The following is a 22,656-nucleotide window of genomic DNA, read 5'->3' as shown; positions in this document are numbered from 1 at the left end:
CAAGCAAATTAGAGAATCCATGGGAAGATTTCATGCAAAGATGGGGTCAACAAAGGACAGAAATGCTATGGTCCTAAAAGAAGCAGAAGATATTATGAAGTGGTGGCAAGAATACACAAAACTGTACCAAAAAAGTTTTTATGACCCAGATAATTACAATGGTGTGATCACTCACCTAGAGCCAGACATCCTGGAATGTGAAGTCAAGTGGGTCTTAGAAAGGATCACTATGAACAAAGCTAGCTGAGGTGATGAATTCCAGTTGAGCTATTGTAAATAATGCAATTTGATGTTTTGAAAGTGCTGCACTCCATATGCCAGGAAACTTGGAAAACTCAGCAGTGGCCACAGGACTGGAAAAAGTCAGTTTTCATCCCAATCCCAAAGAAAGGCAATGCCAAAGAATGCTCAAACAACCTCACAATTGCACGAAACTCCCACGCTAGTAAAGTAATCCTCAAAATTCTCCAGACCAGGCTTCAGCAAAATGTGAACTGTGAACTTCCAAATGCGCAAGCTGGTTATAAAAAGGCAGAAGAACCAGAGATCAAATTTCCAACATCCGCTGGATCATCAAAGGAGCAAGGGAGTTCCAGAAAAATATCTGTTTCTGCTTTATTGACTATGCCAAAGCCTTTGACTGTGTGGATCAAAATATACTGTGGAACATTCTGAAAGAGATGGGAATACCAGACCTTGTTATGCCCTGAGTCCGGTCCCCCTTAACTGGTAGAATAAGACACTCGCAGCAATGCAAAAACAAGAATGGGGTTTATTTCTAGCTCGAGCTAGGGCTCATGCCTCCTCCAGCGCAGTGGAGTGGGACAAGAGCCCTGAGCCCAGGTCACAGCGGTTTTTATAATCTCGGGTTACGTAAGCACCTATTTCTGTTCAAAAGATCAAGCTGGCAGAAGCTCATTGGCCAGTTCACGCACGCACGGAAGCTCATTGGCCAGTTTATACGCGCGCGGGGTTTTTCTGGGGGATTTCCCTTTTTACTCTGATTGGCTCGACTTTTGGCGCCAGCCGGACTCTTCTAGGGAGGAGTTTCTTAATTTTGGCGCCGGCGGGATCTTCTTAGGGAGGTGTTTCTGTGGACTTGGCCTCCACCCTCTCTCCAGGAAATCAAAACTTAGGCCTAAGCAAGGTCTCAGGCCTATCCTGGCTACTCAGATGTTAGGGCTCCTAACATCTCCCCCCTTTTCTGTTGTTCAAACGGAGGAATCTTCCTCCGTGGGTAGAGTTTGATCCAGGGATCCTTATGCAGCCTTACTCAAAAACAATTTTAGGAATCTTTACTTAAAAACAACCTTTTCTAAAATGGAGTAATTTTAGTTCTATGAGCAGCAAGAAAAGTATAGAAGCAAAAATGCATTACAGGAACATTAAGTTCTACATTAGGTTACAGCGTCTAATCTGAAATCACACCCATAATATCATTTTTCAGGATATCTGGGAAATAGTTATTTCCCAGGATGTCTGAAGCATAGCTACTCTATTTTGACTTTTAATAGTAAAATTTTTTTAATAGCCAAAGAAGATGTCACCATTAATGACGTCATTGTTTTTCTAGGTATGAGAAGATGCAAGAATTGGAACTCATAAAACCTTTCTCTGAAAAGATCTGACTATCTGAAGGCCTGTTCTGCCAGTTTTTTCAGAGCACAGAGTGCCTCATTCCTGATTTTCACCCTGAACTTCTTTCAGGGGGTGTTGAATGTCAGCAGCTTGCAATGGTCATGACATAATCTTTGTAGAGGCAGCTGGCAATTACCAACTTCTATTCAGCAGGGTCTCTTCATAGCCACATATCCGACCATGTGACACCATTTCATGACCATTGTGTCCCGCGTTGCTGGGAAGGCTCATTCCCAGGTCTAGGGAAGCGATGGGCCACTCAGTGTGCTAAAACTGGACCAGGCCTTGCAAGTAGCAAAAGTCTGTGGACCACTGTCTCACTAGCCTCCTGGTCCAGGAAAATATTCCCTCTTGTTGCTTTTTCTCATACCCAGAGTCACACTATTACAATTATTGATCTCATATGGAACTGCATATCAGCATTATATCACAGGCTCAGTGAAACAAGTGACATAGAAAATAATATAGCCATAACTAGCAGTTAAGAGTAAAATAAGAATTATAAGTCAAGAACTTTTCTTAGATAAAGCCTGGTATACCCCAAGTCACCTGACTTCATTTGTTAAATGACTATAGCCTGGTGTTAATCTCCTGGTTGTACATTATGGAGTATCTGACCTTTATCTGAAGATTGGTTACTGAGATAAGCCTTAGAAACTAACCTAGAGTGTCCTTTTTAATAACTTAATTAAATCTTTTAGCAGTATCACGTAACAAAGAACTGTTTCAGCAGTGAGTCTTAGTAAACACTAGACATTAACAAAACTAGAAACTTAATTTAACAACTTACAAAACTTAATATTCCGTGATTTTTCATTATGGAGGCCCTGTAGCCAGGGAGGCTTTAACCCATCCAATAAAAAAATGAGGTTTGTCAGGGAGCTGGGAAAAGCCAAGCAGCCCTCTTGGATTTCCCATAGCCCTGACTCTGATTTCCAGCTATTGTTTTTCATTTTCCAATTTAGAAGCAGACTGTTGCCATGGTTTAAGGACATTAGGATGGCACAAGTCTAACAGAGTTTTTGTATAAGCAGAATGAGCTTTTACATGTCTACAAACCCGACAATTGGATTAATTTCTAAAACTAGCATAGGATCAGGCCTATGGTAGAAAAGCATTTGATTTATATGCAGAGGGCTAAGAAGTCAAGAAAACATTATAAATAATCATACGAATCAGGTCCAGCATCTTGGGCAAGCTGTCTACCTCTGATGTCGTCATCTTCTCATCCTGGTGTAGTGTAGTTTCTTCTGAAAAAAGTCCTTCCATCCAGGTTGGAGACAGTCCCTTAAATTATGTCTTTTTCTAGTCCTGGTTGCAGGTCATGAGGCATCTGATCTTCATCCAAAGATAGATCACTGAGACAAGCTTCAGAAACAAACCTAGGGTGCTCTTTAAGAACTCAACCAAATCCTATATTAATATCACATAACAGCAAAGATCCACTAAGGAAATGAGTCTTAGTAGATACAGACTTCCGTTAACAAACTGGGATTTAACACTCATTGAAACATCATTTTTTTCCCTAAAATTACTCTCATTTTTACCAAATATAACCAAATTAAGACTTGTTTACAAAATAAATCTGTTCTCAATAAACTTGACCTGATTATTTATATAACCATAGACTTTTCTTTCTTTCTTTTTTTTTTTTTTTTTTTGCTGAAACTTTTCTGGAGTCTCAAACTTAACTTTAAGACCTTTCAGGGTTAGAGAAAGTCATCTCAAAGGCTTATCACAGATTTTGCCTAACAGATGTGAGTTAATTCCTCCCTTTCTTAAGGTCTCCCAAACTGAGATTTCTGTACCTGTTAGTGAGATAACCTTCTTAGTTTATCTGATAAACTTACTGGAAGCCTAAGAGTTTCCAGTCTCTGAAGGGGTCAGACAGAGAAAAATGTTAAATGCTTCAATTTGTCTATTAAACACCATTTTACCAAATTACTGTTAAGTCATAATTAGTTTGAGGGGAAGGTTTCCTAAAATCTGGAAAACACAGATTCAAACCAGTAATTTTTCAGAAACCATAAAAGTTATAAGCATATTTGCCAGTTCATTCGGTCCTTTTGTTAACCTTTGTACAGTCATCAGGTTTCTTACTAGAATCTTTTAATTTCTTACCCAGTTCAGAAACTTGTATATATCCAAAAGTCCTTTTTATAAATTTTCATGAAGAGGAAGCATTTTCACAAGAAACTTGGTTAGTGCTGTGACAACACTTTAAGATAGTAATCAGAATTACGGCAACATTTTACCTGAATATATCAGAATTTATATATAAATTGTTTCTAGGATATCTGTATTAGTAACATTTACCATACAATATACCCGAGACTTATTATTCACTTGACAGTACTTGCCATGTAATTTAACATGGAAGTTGAACACAATTAGTGTAATATCTCCCTTTGGGATGTTTCAGGGGCCCTCTGAAGCATCCCAAAGTCAGCTAGAAGCCAAAAGTGCTTCATCAGATTGATTTAGGAAGTTTTGTCAACAAATATCAGAAAGGTTTAGAACACTCAGTCAGATGGGATTATAGGTCACTATATTAAAAAGCAGAGACATTACTTTGCCGACCAAGGTCCGTCTAGTCAAGGCAATGGTTTTTCCCGTGGTCATGTATGGATGTGAGAGTTGGACTGTGAAGAAAGCTGATCGCCGAAGAATCGATGCTTTTGAACTGTGGTGTTGGAGAAGACTCTTGAGAGTCCCTTATACTGCAAGGAGATCCAACCAGTCCATTCTAAAGGAGATCAATCCTGGATGTTCATTGGAGGGACTGATGCTAAAGCTGAAACTCCAATACTTTGGCCACCTCATGAGACGAGCTGACTCACTGGAAAAGACTCTGATGCTGGGAAAGGTTGGGGGCGGGAGGAAAAGGGGACGACGGAGAATGGGATGGCTGGATGGCATCACCGACTCTGCGGACATGAGTTTGAGTGTACTCCGGGAGTTGGTGATGGACAGGGAGGCCTGGCGTGCTGCGATTCATGGGGTCGCGGAGAGTCGGACACGACTGAGCGACTGAACTGAACTGAACTGAACTGAAAGCAATAGCTATTCACTCAGCCATAGTAACAATATAGGATTTCAGAGGCAAATATAGAACAGACCATTTAAGAGGCAAATAATCTTAAATCTATTGTCAAATGCAGTTTAACATCTCAAGAAAACGTTTGTTTATACACAAAACTCTTTCCTTGGGGTCCACTTTCCACAAAACCATTTTATCACTCTCTGTACCCATTTGTTCTCCCATCCTGAAACAGCCAACTGTAAGTCAGACCTATTACCTTTTTCCTTCATAAATGTAACTTCATTATTCATACCTTCTTTACTGAACACACACATCTTACTTCCCTTAAGCAACCAAGAATTGACCTTTATATTAGCATTCTATAGATTGGTGAACATAAACATCAGTGATAACTTAAAAAATTTTAGCAAACATCTCAGGATGTCATCAAACATTATTTGTTTTAATAGTCTAAAATCTTTAGTTTTTCTGTAAGTTAGTATTCAGTAGTGAATATTTCAGAATCTTATTTTATTTGGAAATGACCTAGCTATTCAATAAACTTTTGGTACTTAATTTAGCACAACCTTAGAAATTCAGGTTACCAAAATCTAGAGAAACTGTTTTAGACAGACATTTTAATCTTAATAGAGTTTATCTAAAAGCTCTTGTCTCATTTACATTTCTTAGAATTTTTTTTTTTTCACTCAAGGTAATTTCTTTGTCGACAAACTTGTAACAGACATATTTAATTTATGTTGAACCTAGGTGCAATGAAAATATTCTACTTAATGTTAATTACTCTAAGACATGTCTATATTAGATAGATCAACAAACATTAATATCAGGTATTTAATACTGAATATTTTCCACTTTACTTGAACCTGGAATTTATTAATTTAGAATTATCTGATTTGTAAGCGCTTACCCTTTAAGCCAATTAAATAGAGCTCATTTACAAATTAACTTCAAAAATATTACTCAGAGACAAAGACATACCAAGACAGACACAGTGCGAGTCTTTAGTCATGACTTAGACATTACAATATAAAATTTACTAGTTTATAAAACAGTTGGACCAATTTTATAGGGGGTTGGTGGAGGGACCCCATAAACAATAAAAGGGCATAAGGAAGGAGAGTCACCCAGTCCCCGCCAGTCTCTATTGCCAATTTTGCCAATGTTTCTTTTAGGGTCCGATTCATCCTTTTTACTTGACCCAAGCTCTGGGGATTGTATTCGCAGCATAATTATCATTTAATCTCCATACCCAAAACCAATCCCTGAACAACTTTATCTTAGCCAAATTCCTTGGTCTCTGGGCAGCTGCTCGGAGGCCTGACATAAGAGTCTGGCGGTACACTCGGAGATGCTCCCTACCTTCTGCATGCTCAAAGTCCCACTGGGGCCGGGTCAATGGAAATCCCTCATCAGTTAAGTTTGGCTGCAGGGTGGGCCTCCTGTCCACACCCCGGACATGTTTCCGAGCTTCCGATAGAATCTGCTCCCATTCTTCCATGGTGAAGAGCACCTGTAACAGCTACTGACAGCCATCCCAGGTGGGATTATGGGTGAAAAGGATAGAAACAAAAGGCTTTATCCATGCTGGTGGGTTTTCCACCAGATCTTGCCAGACCAGGATATAGGGCATCTGGTCCGGGTGGCTGGCCGGGCCGGGCGGGAGAACGTTCCCCCAACAGCCCGGATGGTGGGCAGGTTGAAGGTTCCCTCTCTCAGCCACCCAACATTAAAAGTGGGCCACTCCAAGGAGCAGAGCGTCACCAGCTTATTCCTCTTCACTAGCAGAGACAAGTCTCGCGCCCTAGATTTAAAGTCAGCGAAATAACCCATCATGAGGGAGAGTAGGGTAGAGCTTCCTTGACCCAGGACCACAGAACAGATTACGGCAGAAAACAGACACAGGAGAGAGACAGAGACAATGCCGGCACACACGATAACACGACAAACGGAGGACAGACAAACGTCCACCGAAAACACACTACTAGGTCTCTGAGACCTCTGAGGCTTCCTGCAGTTTACCGAAGGGCGTCCACTGCCCACCAGATTCCGGATCGGGAGAGACCTCCTCTCTCCCGCAGAGCCAGCTGCCTTCCAGCGCGAATGCTGGGCCTCGGCCTTATGCCGGCTATGGCGATCAATTCGCCCCTGACCTTGCAGATCCAGCTGCCTTCCAGCGCAAATGCTGGGCCTCGGCCTTACGCTGGCTACGGCGACCAATTCGCCCCTGAACAGACCTTGCAGATCCAGCTGCCTTCCAGTGCGAATGCTGGTCCTCGGCCTTATGCTGGCTATGGCGATCGCCCCTGAACAGACCTTGCACCGGTGCTATAATCAGCCTTCCTCCAGGCTGATGAACCCCTTCTGCCAGGAGAGCGTTATTCTCCCCAGTCAGAGGGATCCCGGACGAGCCCCCAAATGTTATGCCCTGAGTCCGGTCCCCCTTAACTGGTAGAATAAGACACTCGCAGCAATGCAAAAGCAAGAATGGGGTTTATTTCTAGCTCGAGCTAGGGCTCATGCCTCCTCCAGCGCAGTGGAGTGGGATAAGAGCCCTGAGCCCAGGTCACAGCGGTTTTTATAATCTCAGGTTACGTAAGCACCTATTTCTGTTCAAAAGATCAAGTTGGCAGAAGCTCATTGGCCAGTTCACGCACACACGGAAGCTCATTGGCCAGTTTATATGCGCGCGGGGTTTTTCTGGGGGATTTCCCTTTTTACTCTGATTGGCTCGACATTTGGCGCCGGCGGGACTCTTTTAGGGAGGAGTTTCTTAATTTTGGCGCCTCTTCTTAGGGAGGTGTTTCTGTGGACTTGGCCTCCACCCTCTCTCCAGGAAATCAAAACTTAGGCCTAAGCAAGGTCTCAGGCCTATCCTGGCTACTCAGATGTTAGGGCTTCTAACAACCTGTCTCTTGAAAAACCTATATGCAAGTCAAGAAAAAACAGTCAGAACTGGACATGGAAGAATAGACTGGTTCCAAATAGGAAAAGGAGTATGTCAAGGCTGTATATTGTCACCCTGCTTATTTAACTTATATATGAGCACGTATGAGAAATGCAGGGCTGGAAGAAGCACAAGCTGGAATCAAGATTGACAGGAGAAATATCAACAATCTCAGATATGCAGATGACAGGACCCTTATGGCAGAATGTGAAGAAGAACTAAAAAGCCTCTTGATGCAAGTGAAAGAGGAGAGTGAAAATGTTGGCTTAAAGCTCAACATTCAGAAAGAAAATATCACAGTATCTGGTCCCATCACTCTGTGGGAAATAGATGGGGAAACAGTGGAAACTGTGTCAGGCTTTATTTTTTGGGGCTCCATAATCACTGAAGGTTGTGATTGCAGTCATGAAATTAAAAGACGCTTACTTCTTGGAAGGAAAATTTTAACCAAAGTAGATATCATATTAAAAAGTAGAGACATTACTTTGCCAACCAAGGTCCGTCTAATCAAGGCTATGCTTTTTCCCGTGGTCATGTATGGATGTGAGAGTTGGACTGTGAAGAAAACTGATCACCGAAGAATTGATGATTTTGAACTGTGGTGTTGGAGACACCTCCTGAGAGTCCCTTGGAGTGCAAGGAGATCCATCCAGTCCATTCTAAAGGAGATCTGTCCTGGGTGTTCATTGGAAGGACTGATGCTGAAGCTGAAACTTCAATACTTTGGCCACCTGCTGGGAAGAGATGACTCTTAGAAAAATACCCTGATACTGTGAGCGATTGGAGTCCAGGGGATAAGGGGAGACAGAGAATGAGATGGCTGGATGGCATTATCAACTCCATGGACATGAGTTGGGTGAACTCCGAGCATTGTGATGAACAGGGAAGCCTAGCAGGCTCTCATTCATAGCGTCGCAATGAGTCGGATATGACTGAGAGACTGAAGTGAACTGAATTGACCAATTGATATGCAGCTTCTGAAGATGTTTCTGTATCTGTCATATACCCCCACTTAGTAATTCTGTTCAGTCTTTTTAAGGTAGTGGTGGATTTTTTTGCTTGTATTTTGCTAAGGATATTTGCCTCTGTTCATCTATGTGATATAGGTCTAACTTTCCTTTTCTCTGTTATGTTGGTGTTGGCATTGGAGTGATAGTGACCTTGTAGGAGAGTTTGTGGGGTTTTCTTCCACTCTAGAATTTTAGAAGTGTTTCAGAAGTCCATGTGTTAGCAGTTTTCTGACTGGTTTGTAAAATTTCCATGTGAAGCCATCTGCCTTAATTTTATCAATTGGAAAATTTTATCACAGTTTCAATATTAGTGCTTACCATTATTGGGTTAATATTCTCTGTTTCTTCTTCACTGAGTTTCTGAGCATTTATCTATGGATCCAAGACCCTGAATTTTGCTGTAGTCTCTTACAATTCTTTGTTATTTCTGTGGTATCCGTTATAATGTCATCCTTTGTCATGTCAAATTTGATTGATTTAAGTGTTTGTCTCTTTTTTCTTGATAAGTCTGGACAATGATTTATCTATTTTGTCTATCCTCTCCAAGAGACCCCTTTTAAAGATATTGATTTTGGCTTTTTTTTTTTTTTCATCATGTATTTTCTTTAATTTCAGCTCTGATTTTTTTTATCGTTTTTGTCCCTTGTATTCACTTTGGGGAATTTTGTCTGCTTTTTCTTCTTTCTCTAAATGCTTTAGATTTAATATTATGCTAATTACTTGAGATGTGTAGTATTTACCAACTTCACTCTCTTACTGCTTTAGCATGCTCCACAACGTTCAGATAATCATGCTTTTAATATTATTTTCTTCTAAATTTTTTTAAAATTTTTTCTCTGATTTCATCAGTGATCTCTTGGCCATGTAGAGGTGTATTTGTTAGCCTACATGGATTCGTGATTTTTACAGTCTCTGTCCCCATATCTGGTATGTAAAACATAGCATTGTAGGTTTTAAAAAAAAAAATGATACAATTACCATTACCTTAAAATTACTGAGGCTTGTTTTGAGAGTCAGTTTGTAATATATCCTCTAGATATTTCATTTTCGCTTTAGAAAAATACATATTTTTCTCTGTTTAGTTGAAATGTCCTATACGTATCATTTAACTTTGTCAGGTCTCTTTTGCCATTGAACGGTTGTGTTTCTTTTTAAACTTCATTTTTTTAATTGGAGGATAATTGCTTCCTAAAGTTGTGTTGGCTTCAACAGTACAACAGTGTGTATTAGCCTATAGGAGACCAATGTCCATTTTTATTAATGTCCGTTGTTACTTATTTTTTGTTACTTATTCGTTTTTCTAGGCCCTTCAAAATGTTTCTCATCTTTTCTCCATTCTATCTCAGGAATACTTTTCTCACCTTTACTATCGTTACTTCCAAGTATTTTGTAGGGAGCCTACCCGTTTTTTCTCTCATTGTGTTTTGAGCTTTTACCACATTCCTTTGCCCACAACGTATTTATCTGTCTTTATATTTCCCTACTTTCTGTGTTAATGGTCATTCCTTCTCAGACTGCTGGGTTATAGTTATTGCTCCTCGTCTCCACTCCAAGTCGATAAAGTTGGCTGAGTGACTAGTTTGGACTTTGGAGTGGGAGAGACTGGAAACTATGTTCTTGAGTCTGCAGCTGAGATTTCTTTCACTAATGGTGGGACCATGTCTGTTCATGTCATTTGCATGTGTCTATGGGATTAGTGTTCATTGGAAGGACTGATGCTAAAGCTGAAACTCCAATACTTTGGCTACCTCATGCGATGAGTTGACTCACTGGAAAAGACTCTGATGCTGGGAAAGGTTGGGGGCGGGAGGAGAAGGGGACGACCGAGAATGAGATGGCTGGATGGCATCACCGACTCTGTGGACATGAGTTTGTGTGAACTCCGAGAGTTGGTGATGGACAGGGAGGCCTGGCGTGCTGTGATTCATGGGGTCGCAGACAGTCGGACACGACTGAGCGACTGAACGGAACTGTACTGATGGGATTAGTCTGAAATTAGCCAGTTTTTCTGCTGATGATTTGGTTTGTGTTTCTGTCTTGCTTGTTGTGTGGTGTGAGGCATCAGCACTGGGTTGCACAGGTCGTTGGTTGAAGTGCATCTTAGATCAAGAAGGAGGCCTTCATGGAAACTGTCACCAGTTAATATTCACTGTAGACAGGAATTCCCTGGTGTCCCATGATCCTGTTTTCCATGCTGACACCTGAGAAGATCAGGCCCATCTTATGCTCAGAGAAACACGATACCATAGGAAGAGATTGAGGAGATTTTAAAAAGTAACACAGGTAAATGGCAAAAAGAAAATAAATAAATAAATAAAAGGAGCACAAGCAATAAACACAACAGAGAAAACAATAGATTCATAAAGGGAACCAATCGAAAAAATCTCAAGCCAAAAAACAACACCAGAGCAGAATGTCAACTGAAGAATAAAGAAAGCAAATCTGACAAGATCAGATACAGCCCCCACAGAATAACAGAAAATCACAATTGATGTAGAAATGCATACCTTTTAAAAAGGAAGCGATGCAACAGCAACTAAAGGCATGGAAAATAGGTAGCCAAAGTAAAAGTTGAAACAGCTATACAAGAAATAAAAAATATGTTTGAAATAATCTTAAAAGGCCAAAGCAATGTGTAATAACAAAGAAGGCTACAACTGGGCAAAATAGTGCACCAACAACACAACAATGCAATGCATCAAAAGAATAATGCATATTTCCTCGTGTTTCATCTGTCAGTGTCCTAGTCCCCAAGATGAGTCAGAGGACAACTATACCTCTTTAGGAAGCTGTCCAACGATGGAGGAAACTGGACTCTGGATCTCTCTAAGGACAGCTCATACTTAAAACTGCTATAATTCCTGTGCGTTCTTACAGCTGCCTGAGCCTGGTTATTTTCTTTTGCTTGAGCTCTTATCATCTTTTGATCTATTCTGTAGATACAGGGTCTATGTGATTAATAGTGTGTATTTAATCTGTGGCATGCTCAACCGGTTGGAAGATTTTCAGTCTTGTTCCTTAATGTCTCTGTCCCTGGGTCTAAGATGTAATTTTCATCTTTCCTTCACCTGTGGTCACCAAAGAAGTCTTCCCCGAGACACTTGTGGAGCACTGGGGTCTGCCTTGTTGAGCACAGGAGTGGTACAGATGCTTGGAATGCTGGAACCCTGGTGGTGCCAATTATGAATAGGAGTCAGCAGCCATGGGCATAAGAGATTTGGAATGAGTGGTACTTCTGGCTGGTCTTTCTCTATTGCCTTGCAGTCGGTGTTAACAGGTAGGAAGAGGAGGGGCTACAAAAGTGTCTCTACCTCCTGAGTGTGATCAGCAGTAAGGTCCTGCCTCTTTGGCAGTTTGGGAATACTCAAAATGCATTCCCTGCTACATATCTACTCGTACCTACTCCATTAGGCCATCTCCACATAGTCAAGAGAAGTCCTCTCCCAGGATGGCTCTCTAAATCCAGTGTTCCAGCTGCCAGACCCCATGCACACTGGTTGAGCTGCATTGTAGTTTGGGCCTATAGGGCCACGACACACATTGTCTGTGTGACTCTTGCTCTATACAATTTATATTTCATTAGCTGTTCCTCCTTGCTTCCTTTCAGCCCAAGTAATGTACACTTTAGTGAAACATCTTGCCTCGTTCTGGAAATCTCTTCCCTGCTTCTCCATCTCCCACCCCAAGGCGCAGGTTTTGTCTTGCTTCCTCTTACCTTCCTTCTTCCATCTTATTTCCTTTCCACCCCGGTATGTCTGAAACCCACAAGGGACACTCTGGTGACTCGGGTCTTCTGCTAGTATATATCGGATGCTCTGGGAGAACTGTTGTCAGTGCAGAAGTAGCATTTGTGATCCACTCTTTGAGAGAGTTGCATTTCACGTCCAACTAAATTTTTGTCTTCTTCGAACTTCTGTTTTGCCTGGCAAGCTCTATTTTTTTTTTTTTATCCTTGAAAGCAAAACATGAAGCATTAGTTAACATGAATTACTCTGTTTGGTGGGAGTTTGCATACATACACACATAACTGGTACTACTTTGACTTCCAAATGAAATCAAGTGCATTTCATTGTTGTTACTGCTTTTCTTTCCCCCTTAGAAATTTCTCTTAATGAAGAATTTTCATCAGCATGAAGAAATTCAGAACTTTCCACTTAAAATATAATAGCATAATTGAGCTCAAAAAGTCAGCACTTGAATGTAACTAGCTTTTTTTTTTTTTTAACATTCCTGACATTTTCCCACAGCACAGATGTCTAATTTTGGATCTCAAAGCTTAACTCCATTCAGTGGGTGTCAAAGGTCAGAGACTGCCATGACCATAACTTAAATCTTGTAAAATAAGAAGGCAAACACAAGAAATTACCAGTTCCTACTTGAATACTTGCAAAAGAGAGAAAACCACAATGGCAACAATGACCAAAATATAAAATTAAAATACAAAACAAACAAAACAAAATGTGTAGTTAGTGATTTAATTATAAGAGGTACACATTAATTGATGTTTGGATCATAGAAAAAGAAAGGGGATACCATGCAATCATATATATCTGCTTATTTGTCTCTGTTCACGACTAGGACACTGTGAATCACACACAAACCAAAACAAAGGAAAAATAATTGTGGAAAATTCCTAGCGATAAGAATACCAGTACTTCTTACCTGTCTGCTGGGAAATGTGCATGCTAGTAAAAGTGCAACAGTTAGAACTGGACAGGGGACGATAAACTGGCTCAAAATCGGGAAAGGACTATGTCAAGGCTATGTATTGTTACCCTACTTATTTAACTTCTGTTTCTGAGAACATCATGAAAAATAAAATCCTAGATGAAGCTCAAGCTGGAAACAAAATTTATGTGGGAGATACGAATCACCTTAGTTATCCCAGTGACAACACACAAATGACAGAAGAACAATAGGAACCAAGGAGCCTCTTGATGAAGGTATTTTCTGTTTCAAGCATAGACATCTGAAAAGACATAGTCCTACATAAAAGATGAAATTCTAAGTTTCACATATGAAAATCTAGATGCAGGTTTCAGTAGGTGAAATACAGAATTCTCTATTATTCACATATACAAATCTGGGGACAGTTTTTCCAATTTGAATCATGGAATTCTCTATACATCACACATGAAAGTATGGACACAGAATTTTCTCCATAAAATATGGAAATTTTCACGTTAGAGCTAGGAAAATCTGGATGCAGATTCTTTTAAAGGAGATATGAAAATGTCCATTTCACATATCAAAACATGGTCACAGGTTTTCTAACATGAAATATGAGATTATTTTCATATTTCTCATTTGAAAATCTTTGTGTTGTCTTTCCTTCATAAAATACTGAATACTGTCTATTTAATATGTGAAAAACTTGCACTAATTTTCCTACTGACATATAGAATTTGTCTACAGATTTTCATGCTTGAGCTATGAAATTATCTGTATTTCCATCAAGAAATTTTGAATGAAGTTCTTCTGATAGGAGATTTGGAATTCTGTATATTTCATATTTGAAAATTTGGGGAGAAAGGTTCTCATATGAAATCTCAATTATTCACGTATGAAAACATTTCCCAGATTTATAAACTTAAAATAGAGGATTTTCAATGATTCAGAAATTAAGACCTGTGCTAAACAGTCAAACATTGAACAGCTATATTTCATGTATTTCCCTAATACCATAAAGAGTTCTCTGTATTTCTTAGATGAAAGCCTGGGTGAATATTTCCCTACATGAAACAGGGAATTAATATATTTTACACATATAAAATCAAAGCCCTTATGATTATACAGTGGAAGTTGTAAACAGAATCCGGGGATTATGTCTGATCGAGTGCCTGAAGACTTATGGGTGGAGATTTGTGGCATTGTACAGGAAGCAGTGATCAAGACCATCCCCATGAAAAAGAAATGCAAAAAGCAAAGTGACAAGGCCTTACAAAGAGCTGAGAAGAGGAGGCAAGCTAAACGAAAAGGAGAAAAGGAAAACTATATACATTTGAATGCCGAGTCCAAAAGAATAGCAAAGAGAGATAAAACTTTCCTCGGTTATCAATGCCAATAGAGGAAATAAAGAGAATGGGAAAGACTTCAGATCCCTCCTATAAATCAGAGATACCAAGGGAAAATTGCATTCAAAGAGGAGCACATTAAAGGACAGAAATGGTACAGATGTAACAGAAGCAGAAGCTTTTTAGAAGAGGTGGCAAGAATACACAGATGAATGATACACAAAAGTTCTTCATGACCCAGTTAAGCACAATGCTGTGATCACTCACCTAGAGTCAGACATCATGGAATGTGAAGTCAAGTGGGATTTAGGAAACATAACTACAAGCAAAGCTCGTGGAAATGATGGAATTCAGTTGAGCTATTTTAAATTCTAAAAGATAATACTAGGAATGTGCTGCCATCCATATGCTAGCAAATTTGGAAGACTCAATTGTGGCCAGAGTACTGGAAAAGGTCAGTTGTCATTCCAACTGCAAAAAAGGCAATCTAAAGAACGTTCATGCTACGGCTTAGTTGCACATATTTCACACGCTCGCAAAGTACTGCTCAAAATTCCCCAACCAGGCTTCAACAGAATGTGAACCATGAGCTTCCACATGTTCATGCTGGATTTAAAAAGGACAGACGAGCCCGAAATCAAACTGCAAACACCTGTTGGGGAATGGAAAAAGCAAGAAAACACCAGGAAAGCATCTACTCCTATTTGACGAGGCCAAAGACTTTGATTGGGTAGATCATAGCAAAATGGGAAATTCGACAAAAGATGGCACTACTAGACCATGTTATATGCCTCCTGAGTAAACTGTATGGAGGTCTAGAAGCAACAGTTAGAACAGGACATGGAAGAACAGAATGGTTAGGAGTTGGGAAAGGAGCACGTCAAAGCTGTATATTGTCACCCTCTTTATTGAACTTACATGTAGAGTTAATCATACAAAAGCCCACGCTGGATGCAACAGTGTTTGCAATCAAGGTTTCTGGAGAAATATCAATAACCTCAGATATGCAGAAGACACGATTCACATGGCAGAACTTCAAAAGAACTAAAGAGTCTCTTGAGGAAAGTGAAAGAGAATGAAAAAGATGACTTAAAACACCACATCCAAAATGAGAATCATGGCATCTGGTCTCATTACTTCATATCATAAAGATGGGGAAAGAATGGAAACAGTGAGAAACTTAATTGGGGGAGGGGGCTCCAAAATCACTGCAGATGGTGACTCTGGTCATGAAATCAAAATACACATTCTCCTTAGAAGAAAAGTTATGACCAGGCTAGACAGCATATTATAAAGCAGACAAAGTTCGGTCTAGTCAAATCTACGTACAGAGTCAAGTAGAAGTGAGAATTCGACTAGAAAGAAAGTTGACCTCCAAAGAATCAATGCTATTGAAATGTGGTGTTGGAGAAAACTCTTGAGAGTCCCTTTGACTGCAAGGAGATCAAAGCAGTCAATTCTAAGGGAAATCAGTCCTGAATATTGATTGGAATGACTGATTCTGAAACTGGAACTTGAATATATTGGCCACCTGATGTGAAGGACTGACTCACTGGAAAAGATCCTGATGTTGAGAAAGATTGAAAGCTGGAGGAGAGAGCGAAGACAGAAGATGAAATGCTCGGATGGAATCACTGACTCGATGGGCATGGGTTTGAGCAGGCTTTATGAGTTGCTGATGAACGGGGAAGCTTGGCAGGCTACAATCCATGGGGTCAGAAAAAGTTGGACAGGACTGAGTGACTTAACAGAATTTACCGTACTTACTTAGGTTCTCAGGGAAAGGAAAGTGGTAAAGAACACTCTTACCCATCAACTGATAATCCTCAAAGATTCCTAATGCTCCCTAAGTGTTTTCACTGTTTCCTCAGAGATTCAGCTGGGATGAACATTCTATTAAATGGGTAAGATCTCCTAGGAAACAATGGAAGGGGCATAATTTAGAGAAAGGGATAGAAGAAAGTAAGCACATCAGGAAGGCAGCATGACCTGGTCAACAACATACAGAACTCTCCTTTAATCCTTCCCACTGATTTTCTTCTAAATCCCAAGGATAAGACCTGACCAATCCTGAGGACTGGTCGTTGCAAAGGGCAGTGACCAAGGCATTGCTGCCTATTGCTTTAGTGATGACACAAAGCAAGCACATCATGGTAATCACACCTCCGTTAACCAAGACAATAGGCGGCAGGAGCCTTTGGGGAGATTAGAGGATCACAAGGTCTCCCACGATGTGTTGGAGCCACCTGGGCCTTTCCCACAGAGAGTTTGCCAGGTGTGTTGAAGTCTCTTTTTAAAAGTTCTCATCTATGGCCCCCAGTCTTACTGCCAGTCCTCTGGATTTGTGAGAACCCCAAAAGACCACGATTCTAGTTTGCAAAGTGCACAACTGATAAAAATAAATAAATAATACCAGTCCAAACTGAAGGGCCTACGGATAATCACATGTTCCTCTGCTCTAAAAAGGGCCATTAGAGCAGCAAAACCACAGCTCCAGGCAAGTACTTTGTAAACACCTGCAGCCCTTAAAGGCACATACCCCAGTTATTGACAAAGAGTGTAGATTGTAAGTCCTCTACCAACTTGAGAAATTGGGCTAACAAGACCTCTGAACCTCCCGTCTTAGCAAGCCTAAAGGAGAGATTGTGTGCACATCAGGCCAAGGTATGTTCAACTGGGAATATTTGGAGGGAACAGTACCAGGTATAGGAGACTATAGAGAAGGCTTGCACCCAAATGAAGTCATATAGAAATACTTTTGTACAGTTTCACAGAGAAAATGTTCATCTCCCAGATGACCCAGTTGATAGGATTCAAGTCACTAATAACATTCAACGTAGCCACATGTCAGTGCAGATTCCCACTATGTAACTTCAGAAGCTTCTGTACTGGCCTGTCTGCAGCCTCTGGTTTCCATTCCTAAATTATGTTCATTCAATCAGCAGAGAGTTTGAAATACAGACAATGGGTAGTCACCCCTGGACGATGAAGAAGACTGTAAGAACAAAGAATCTTTCCTGGGCAAGGGACAAAAGACACTACTGGTTGGTGATAAGATGGGGGAAGTTGGAGAGGAGATTTAAGGGCAGATTTCAGAGTTAGCATCTGGCCTTTTGGGTGGTGGCAGCTGCACCAGACTTGGCTTCAGGCCTTGGGGAGATATTTCCAACGGTAATAAATTAATGTGGTCTCTGTCCTCAACGAGCTTTTATAATCTTAAAGCCTCAGCCTATGATACTATAGAAAGTACAATGCCATAGCTTAGAAATGCAGGAGATAGTAATTTAGGGGAGGTTCTGGGAGACTTGCAAGGGATGTGGTCTATCAGACATGTTCTAACACTTAGCATAATTAATAAGGCTCGAGCCAGGACTCAATTTTATGCATATAGACTGTTCTCTTTGGCATATTTCAATTTTGAGATCATATACCCTCATATTAGGGATTTCACTTTCTTGGTGAGTACTTCTCAACTCATAAAAATGGAAGATAGCAATAGATTGGAAGTCACATCTTTGTATTAGGACTTTTCTATCAATTTTCCAACTCTACCAATTGTGCTGGGTAACTTTCTGCCACTTCTAAACATGGCCAACTTTAGAGTACCTCCTCCTCCCGTACCTGAGGCACTGCAATAAGTGTAAAAACAGACAACCTACAAAAGAACGTTTACAGCTCATGAGTATTTGCTAATTTTCTTTTCAGTTGAAGTGTCCATAGGTGTGAGTGGGATATAAAAGCCCCCATTATAATTGTGTTACTGTTAATTTCCCCTTTTCTACTTGATTTCATTTACCTTACATATTGAGGGTCTGCTAAATAGCACAATGGTCTAGTTATACCTAATTGCTATATATAGGCGTTACACTCATTAGTAATGGATACACCTTTCCTCAAGTGCACATGGAACAGCCTCCTGGAAAGATCAAATCCCAGTCTATAAACCAACCATTGCTAAATTCAAACAAGAAAAGAAAGAAAAGAAAAGTGAAAGAATTTCGAGCATCTATTCCAATCACAATGAAGTAACAATAGGTGTCAAACACAGAAGAAAAATTAAATAAATCTCCAAGCATATGGAGGTTAAATAACAGACATCTGAATAAGCAACAGATCACAGAAAAAATCAAAAAGGAAATCAAATTTAAATTCAATCAAAGGAAAATAAAAACATATGTACACCTGGGGGCAGATTCATGTTAAGGTATGGCAAAACCAATACAATAATGTAAACTAATTATCCTCCGTAAAATAAATAAAATTACAAAAAGAAAATTAAAACACAACAACCCAAAACTTTGGGTTTCAGTAACAAGCAATCTTAAGAAGGAGTTTCACAGCATATAAATCTGCCTCAAGGAAGAAGATGAACATCAAAGAAAGAGGCTACCTTTACATCTAAAGCAAACACAAAAAGAAGAAAAGAACCCCCAAGTTAGTAGAATGAATAGAATCATAAAAATCAGAGCAGAAATAAGTTAAAAAGAAACAATAGTGACTATGGCAAAGATCAATAAAATGAAAATCTGGTTCTTTTAGAATATAAATCAAAGAAAAAGCATTAGCCAGAGTGATCAAGGAAAAAATTAAAAAAAAAGAGGAGGTGCTGGGGTGGTGGAGAAAAATCCAAATAATAAAATTACAGATGAAAATAGAATAATCACAACAGAAAACACAGACATATCAAAGGTCATAAGAGATTATTGTGAGAAATTATATGTCACATAAATGGACAACGTTAAAGAAATGGAAAAAAAAATCTTAGAAAAGAATAACTGTCCATAAATGGACGAGCAAGTAGAAAATCTTATAGATGAAACAAAATCACGGAAATAAAACCTGTAATCAAGAATCTTTCAATGATCAAAAGACCAGGACCAGACGGTTTCACAGGTGGATCCTACATTTTTTTTTTTTTTTTTTGGAATTTACCAAAAAATGGTTTATGGAAGAACAAAGCCTTAACCAACTCAAACTCTTCCAGAAAATTGCAGAGGCTGATAAACTCCCCAACTCATTCTCCGAGGCCACCATCACCCTAATACCGAAACCAGACAAAGATGCAAAAAAGAAAGAAAACTACAGGCTAATGTTACTAAACATATTGGTAAACATAGGTGCAGAAATTTTCCTGCAACTTCTAGCAAACAGAATCCAAAAACATATCAAAAAGGTCATACATCATTACCTTAGAAGCACGTGGACATCATCCCAGGGTTGCAAGGATTCCTTAATATTTGCAAATCAATCTGATACACCATATTAAACGGAAAGATTAAAAACAATATGATTATCTCAATAGATGCAGAGAAATTCTTTCACAAAAGTCAACACGTCCTTATGATAACTCTCCAGAAAGCAAGTGTTAAGAGGAACATATCTCAACACAATAAAAGCCATATATGAGAAACCCACGACAAACAGTATCTCCAATGGTGAAAAATTGAAAGGATTTCCTATAAAATCAGGAGCAAGCCAAGGGTGCTCACTCTCACCACAACAATTCAGCATTGATTTGGAAGTCCTAGACACAACAGTCAGAGAAGAAAATGAAATAAAAAGTAATCCAGGTTGGTTAAAAAAAAAAAAAAAGTAACTCTCACTATTTGCAGACGACATGATCCTCTACATATAAAGCCCTAAAGACACCACAAGAATATTACTAGAGCTAATTAATGAATATCAAAATGTTGCAGGTTATAAATTATTACCCAGAAGCCCCTTGCATTGCTATACATGAACAATGAGAAAATAGAGAATAAATCCTGTTCAGCGTTGCAATGAAAAGAATAGCATACTTAGCAGTAAATTTACATAAAGAAACAAAAAGACTTATATGCATATATAGAAAACTATAAAACAATGATAAAAGAAAGATGAGACAGATAGAGAATTATACCAGGTTGATGGACTTGAAGAAATAATATAGTGAAAATGAGTACACAAACCGAAGCAATCTATAGGTTCAATGCAACTCTTATCAAGTAAGCAATAGTATTCTTCACAAAACTAGAACAAATATTTTCACAGTATTTATACTTTCAAAGTAAATATAGAAACACAGGGAAACCTCTAAAAGCAGAAGCAATCCTGAGAAAGAAGAATGAAATGGAGTAATCAACCTGCCTGACTTCAGACTATACTACAAAATTACAGTTATCAAGACAGTAGCACAAAGACAGAGATCTAAATCAGTGGAACAAAATAGAAAGCCTAGACATAAGTCCACACATCCATGGGCATCTTAATTTTGACAAAGGAGGAAATAATATACAATGGAAAAGTGATAATCTCTTTAACAAGTGGTGCTGAGGGAAAAATCATCAACAAATTCTAAAAGAATGAAACCATAACCCATCCTAACAACATATGCAAAACTAAACTCAAAATGGATTAAAGATCTAAATATAAGACTAGAAACTATAAAACTCTTAGAGGAAAATGTAGGCAGGACACACTTTGACGTAAATCACAGCAAGATGCTCTCTGACCCACCTCCCAGAGAAACGGAAATAAAACTCAAACAAACATATGTGACCTAATTGAAGTTAAAATCTTTTGTACAATGAAGGAACCTAAAAGAAATGTGAAAAGGCACCCTTTGAAAGGGAGAAAATAACAGTAAATGAAGCCAAGCTCCTGAGAAGTGTTGGAGATCAACAAAGACCATGGAAAAGTAGACCATTAGACGTCTGATTGACATAATAGTGTGGAAGAAGCTCTGATGAGAAACTGGCAATCCTTGTACATATCTTATTTGTTGTAGATATCAAGAAATCCATTTTTCTCCCACTGAGGTCTCATCAAGTCTCTCCCCTCATCACATACACTGCTTACAGGTGATGAACCAGCTTCCTCTGATATTTAAACCGCAAATTTCAACTTCTTCTTTTCTTGACTGACAGGATTACTTATGATTTCGTTTGATATCCGCTTTTACTATCGTGATCAGTAGGAGACTATAAGCAATGTGAAAAGGCACCCTATGAAACAGAGGAAATAACAGGAAACGAAGTCACTGACAAATAATTAATCCTTACACTACAAAAGCAGCTCGTGAAGCTCAATGCCTAAATAACAAATGACTGAAAAAAGAAATGGGTCAATAAAGCAGAAATACATATTTTTTTGGAACTATCTTGTTTTTTCCATGAAACAGGGGACATTGACAATTTGATCTCTGGTCCCTCTGCCTTTTCTAAAATCAGCTTGAACATCTGGGACTTCACTGTTCACGTATTGCTGAAGAGTGGCTTGGAGTATTTTGAGCATGATTTTACTAGAGTGTGAGATGAGTGCAACTGAGCGGTTGTTTGAGCATTCTTTGCCATTGCCTTTCTTTGGGACTGGAATGAAAACGGACCTTTGCCAGTCCTGTGGCCACTGCTGAGTTTTCCAAATTTGCTGGCATATTGAGGGCAGCACTGTCACAGCATCATTTTTCAGGATTTTCAACAGCTCAACTGGAATTCCATCACCTCCACTAGCTTTGTTCCTAGTGATGATTTCTAAGGCCCATTTGACTTCACAGTCCAAGACGTCTGGCTCTAGATGAGTGATCACACCATCATGATTATCTTGGTTGGGAAGATCTTTTTTTGGGACAGTTCTGTGTTCTTGCCACTTCTCCATTTCTCCTGCTTCTATTAAGCCCATAGCATTTCTGTCCTTTATCGAGTCCATCTTTGCATGAAATGTTCCTTTGGTATCTCTAATTTTCTTGAAGATATCTCTAGTCTTTTCTATTCTGTTGTTTTTCTCTATTTCTTTGCATTGGTCGCTGAGCAAGGCTTTCTTATCTCTCCTTGCTATTCTTTGGAACTCTGCATTCAGATGCTTATATGTTTCCTTTTCTCCTTTGCTCTTCACTTCTCCTCTTTTCACAGCTATTTTTAAGGCCTCACCAGACAGTGATTTAGCTTTTCTTCATTTCTTTTCAGTGGGGATGATCTTGATCCCTCTCTCCTGTACAATGTCACGAACTTCCATCTATAGTTCGTCAGGCTC

Source organism: Moschus berezovskii, chromosome Y (genome assembly GCF_049115385.1).
Source record: "Moschus berezovskii isolate FMDL1 chromosome Y, NW_MosBer_1.0, whole genome shotgun sequence".
Classification (NCBI taxonomy): domain Eukaryota; kingdom Metazoa; phylum Chordata; class Mammalia; order Artiodactyla; family Moschidae; genus Moschus; species Moschus berezovskii.
The sequence above is the reverse complement of the archived record's forward strand: the minus strand, read 5'-3'. Positions refer to the sequence as shown.